General features: G+C 44.4%; 1 non-coding gene across 1 annotated transcript; it reads left to right on the forward strand.

Annotated features, from left to right (window-relative positions):
* Nucleotides 1-1,374: 1,374 nt before the first annotated feature.
* TRNAK-CUU (transfer RNA lysine (anticodon CUU)) lies at nucleotides 1,375-1,447 on the forward strand. Its single transcript has one exon. It is a non-coding gene; the product is annotated as a tRNA-Lys (tRNA).
* The last annotated feature ends 4,178 nt before the right edge of the window (nucleotides 1,448-5,625 follow it).

A 5,625-nucleotide genomic window follows, 5' to 3' on the forward strand; every position in this document is an offset into this window, starting at 1 on the left:
ATTATTTCCAAATAATAGATTGAAAGCAAACAGTTCAAATGCTTTGCTCTTCACCCAAAGGAGGTTTCAACCCACTACTTTAACTCCAGGTGTGCCACACCTGGAGGTACAAAAGTTCCAATGTTCAGTTAATTGGGACACCAGAGTCAGGTGGCCTGAAAGACCACATTTTCTGATATAAAACTGTCCAAGATCCTTGTCCCAAGATCCTTGGGAGAACACCTCCTCTCCGTCCCATCAACATCATGGCATGAGAGAAGAAGCCTTCTCTGTGGCTGCTTCCAGATAATGAAATTCCCTCCCAAGAGAGGCCAGGCAGGCTCCGTCCTTGAAATCCTTCCACTGGCAGGCTAAGACTTTCCTGTTCAGACAGGTATTTAGAAACTAAAATGCAGGCGATGTTGATGACTGGGCTGCTGTCTGGGCAAACTGGATTTTAATTGCTGGTTCTATTTTATTTATTTTTAAATCATTTTTATTTGATTTTACAAATGTAAATTAGTTACAATACCAAATACATATCCATAAAATGAGATTTCTCTGAATCTTGAGACTTTCTCTCATCCCTTCCATGGGTCCTACTGTCAACTTTTCCAACTGCATACTATTTCATAATCTATGTTTTGTATCCATACATATTGTCCATAGTATTTGTTACATCGCAAGTGAAATTAAAATCCTGCTAATGTTTTCATCTGCTTACTGTGGTCTCCTAAATAAATTATAAGCTTTCCCCATTATTTCTTGAATTTCTTGTCGTCTTGGTCTCTGAGTTTCCTGGTCACATTTGCCATTTCAACATAGTCTAACCACTTAGTTTGCCATTCCTCTCTGGTCGGGATTCCCTTTTCCATCTCTGGGCTAATAACATCTGTGCTGCTGTTGTCGCATACATAAATAGTATTTTCTGCTCCTTTGGAATACTGGTACCTATAATTCCTAATAAAAAGGCTTCTGGTTTTTTTTTTAAACAAAGGTTATTTTAAACATTTTTTTCGATTCATTATATATCATTTCCCAGAAAGCCTTTATTACTTTACATGACCACCACATATGATAAAAGGTACCTCCTTTTTCTTTACATTTCCAGGAGATATTTGTACTTGTTTTGTACATTTTTGCTAATTGCTGGTTCTAAATGTGTTGTGATGTATTTTAGTAATTGTTTTTAACTAGTTTGTTTTTTTAGTTATATTGCATTTTATGATGGATGCCTTTCAATGTTGAAAGCCACCCAGCTTGGGAGAAAAGGCAGGATATACATGCATACATACACATATCATTTTAGTTGTATGCCACCTTTCCATAGTTACGGTAATATCATGCTCAAGGAGTCTTACAAAATGAAAAAAAAAAGAGTAATAAAAAATGGCTGCTGGGGTAGCTCAGTCAGTAGAGCATGAGACTCTTAATCTCAGGGTCGTGGGTTCAAACCCCACGTTGGGCAAAAGATTCCTGTATGGCAGGGGGTTGGGTTAGACAACTGCTGTGGTTCCCTTTTTAATTCTATAACAATATTTCTATAACAAAATTAGTCACAACAATAAATAAAGCATCATGGAGTACACAAGCAAATTGGACAATTTCCACACAAATCGTAAGATCTAAAATAAAGATACAAAAATGAATATCAGTAGCCCTCCTCTCCTCATGACAAAATCCCTTAAATACCCCAATAAAAGTCTGTTCAGCAGCCTCGGCTTCTTTTTCTTTACATTTCCAGCAGGTATTTGTACTTTGTTTTGCACATTTTTGCTAATTGTTGGTTCTAAATGTGTTGTGGTGCGTTTTAATAATGGTCAGTCATGGCCAGGCCAGGAGGAAAAGGCCTGCAAGGCAGGGAGCGGGTCTTCCAGGACTCACAGCCAAGATGGTCTGCATATAAATATATTAAATAAGCAGACTAACAAATTGACAGGTGGGAGGCCCAGATGAGCTCGTTGGACCAACACTGAGCTAGCTGGATCGATCATCTGACACTGTACAAGGCAACTTGGGGCTGGGATGTTGTTTGACGTTTTTTGTTGAAGGGGTTTAGGCTGCAGGTTTTTTGTATCTTTTATCATAGATCTACTTGTGGAAATTGTTCAGCTTGGTTGTATATTTTTAAAATATTTCATTTATTGTTTATGACTGCATTTGTTATGTTGTAGGCATGCATTTTTTTCTACGTTGGAAGCCACACTGAGCATTTCTTTGAACTGTGGAAAAGTGGCACGCAAATAAAATTATGTACGTATGTATGTAACTTCCTGTGTTCCTATCTTGATTTCAGTAGGGCTTTTGATATTCTTGCATGATATTCTTGCAGAGACACTGGCAAAACGTGGGCTGGATGAGGTAACTGTTAGGTGGATTTGTAGCTGGTTGACTGAACGAACCCAAAGAGTGCTCACTAATTGTTCCTCATTATCCTGAGGAGAGAGCCAGCCTGGTGTAGTGGTTAAGAGTGGTAGACTCATAATCTGGTGAATCGGGTTCGCGTCTCCGCTCCTCCACATGCAGCTGCTGGGTGACCTTGGGCTAGTCACACTTCTCTGAAGTCTCTCAGCCCCACTCACCTCACAGAGTGTTTGTTGTGGTGGAGGAAGGGAAAGGAGATTGTTAGCCGCTTTGAGACTCCTTCGGGTAGTGATAAAGCGGGATATCAAATCCAAACTCTTCTCTTCTTCTTCTTCTTCTTCCTGGGGAAAAAGTGGCAAGGGGGATGCCGCAGGGTTCTGTCCTGAGCCTGTTGTTGTTGAACATCTTTATAAATGACTTGGACAAATTGATCAGACCTGGGGATGACACCAAACTGGAAGGGGTAGCGAATGCTGCAGAAGACAGAATCAGGATTCAAAAGGACCGTAACTGATTGGAGAACTGGTCCCGAACCAACAGAATGAATTTCAATAGGGACAAATGTTAGGTTCTACACTTAGGTAGGAAGAACCAGCTGCACAAATATAAGCCGGGGACATGTGGCTTGTGAGTAGCACGTGTAAAAAGGATCTAGGGGGTCTTAGTGGACCACAAGCTGAACATGAGTCAACAGTGTGATGCAGCAGTGGGGGAAAAAAAAACACAAACCACTAGGTTGCGACAATAGAAGTAGAGTGTCCAGATCAAGGGAAGTCATAGTGCTACACTATTCTGCCTTGGTCAGACCACACCTGGACATTTAAGAGGGATATTAAGAAGCTGGAATGTGTGCAGAGGAGGATCCTTCCAGTCATCTTGGCGAGTTCCATATAGTCCAACATCTTCATCTGCCAATCATTTATTGGGGGCATCTCTTGCAATTTCCAAAATTTCGCTATTAATAATCTAGCTGCTGTAGTGGCATACGAAAAGAATATATAATCTTTCTTTGGGATCTCATCTCCTACCATTCCAAGCAAAAAGGCCTCTGGTTTTTTTAAATAAAGGTATTCTTGAACACCTTTTTCAATTCATTACAATTTTTTCCCCAGAAGTCTTTTATCCTGGGGCAAGTCCACCACACGTGGTAAAAGGTACCTTCTTTTTCTTTACATTTCCAACCTTTATTATCAGATGCATGGTGCATTTTTGCTCTTATGAGGAACAGTCGAGGCAGCTGGGTAAAGGTTCCAGGCACCTTTAGGCAAAGTTGGGAGAGGCTCCTTGCCTGAAACCTTGGGAAGCTGCTGCCAGTCAGTGTAGGCAACCCTGAGCTAGATGGATCAATGCCCTGACTGTATAAGGCAGCTTCCGATGGTCCTATGATGCTCTCTTTTGCTTCCTGCTGCACATCACCCTTCACTTCTCCTTCCTGGGAAGGAAGTGACAGGGCAGAGTAATGGCAGCAGACGCAGTAGACTCTCTTTACTCGAAGGCCTGTCACTTCCCATGCCAGCCAGCCAGTGAAATGGGACAAGGATGCCCCACGCGGAGTGTATAAACCTGTCAAGCACATGCCGTTCAACCAGCCCCTAGCTCTGTTCCCGGGGGGAGGAAAACAGGATGGATAAAATGCATGCAGGACAGCTTTTCCCAGGTACAGAATGCCCCTAAGGCCAGGATCCCATTGGAGCTTGTGGATAGTCTGCCTAATTTATGGATTGCTAGAGGGGACCTGCATGAGTTGCTAGTCATTCTGATGAGCTGATGGAGCAGCCCTTCTCTGCTCCTCTCCCTCTGATGCAGCCAGTGCAACGGTTACTGCCAGTTGATAGAAGGAGGGGCCTGATTAGACGACTGTACTGCAATGGAGCAGGACCGCTCCCCCCCTTGTAGATGGTTCAGAAACTACAGCTAGTCTGAGTGAGGAATGGATGAAGGTCTTAGGTGTGCTTAGCCTAGAGAAAAGAAGACTGAGAGGTAATATGAGAGCCATCTTCAAAAATCTAAAGGGCTGTCACATGGAAGATGGAGCAAGCTTGTTTTATGCTGCTCCAGAGGGGAGGATCCATATCAATCGATTCAAGGTACAAGAAAGGAGATTGTGACTCAATGTTGAACAGGGTCGTCTTAAGCCCATCCAGCGCCCTGGCGCTAGGTCCCTCCAGCACCCCCCTCCAGAGCCTCTCCAAGGGCCCGGGAGTGCCAAGTGGACCGTGGCAGCAGCGGGAGGCCACCTCCGAGGACTCTGCGCTGCGCCTCCTTCTCATTTCCCCAGCGCTGGGTTCCGCTCAGTCAAGCTTCGCCACCAGCGCGTGCACCGCGGGACCAGCAAGAGCTGCTTGGGCGCTGTGCGCGCGCTGGTGACGAAGCTCGACTGAGTGGAACCCAGCGCTGGGGAAACAAGAAGGAGGCGCAGCGCGGAGTCCTTGGAGAAGGAGCGCAGTCCTGGCCAGATCGCCGGAACCCTGCGCTCACTTGGCGCCCTTCCGGCACCCGGCGTTGTGGTTCTCCGCGCCACTAGCCTCTATGGCTAGGACGGGCCTGATGTTGAGATGAACTTTCTGGCGGCAATAGCTGTTTGACAGTGGAAAGGACCCCCTTGGAAGACGGCGGGTTCTTCTTCATTGAAGGTTTTTAAGCAGAGGTTGGATGGTCATCTGTCAGGGATTCTTTAACTGTGATTCGTGCATTGCAGGGGGTTGGACTAGAGGACCCTTGGGTCCCTTCCAATTCAATAATTCTATGATTCTATAATCCGGCATAGCTGACTAAGTAAAAGAACATTTCGCTAGCGCTTAGACAACCACACTGGGTCCGGGTCAGTTTCTGGTCCCAGATCAAAGTCCTGGTGTTGATCTTCAAAAGCCCTTGGTGGTTTAGGGTTTGAGTGCTTGTCTGTGGAATGTCCAATTACGCACCACCCAAAGAAGGGAGAGGACAAAACTGGGTATAGATTTGCATAAAATTTGCACATCCTAACATAGCATCTTTCCTCTTCCAACAAGCTTTCCAGTGGTGGTTTTCTATCCTAGCAGGTATTGAATTTGAAATGGTTTATACGCAACAGTTGTAATTGTTTCTATCCATGCAATTGTTTAAGGTATGTTATTACTGCATCATGAAATTGCATCAAGTTGCTTCCTAGGAAGTGATTCATGAATGGAAATAACCATAAATGATTGATCTGCATTTTTCAAACAATGGCGTGGGGCTTCCCCCCCCCCAATCTTTGGAGCACAATGCTCACCAGGGGTGCATTCAGACACAGGCAATATTGCA

This window comes from Zootoca vivipara, chromosome 17 (assembly GCF_963506605.1).
Source record: "Zootoca vivipara chromosome 17, rZooViv1.1, whole genome shotgun sequence".
Classification (NCBI taxonomy): Eukaryota; Metazoa; Chordata; class Lepidosauria; order Squamata; family Lacertidae; genus Zootoca; species Zootoca vivipara.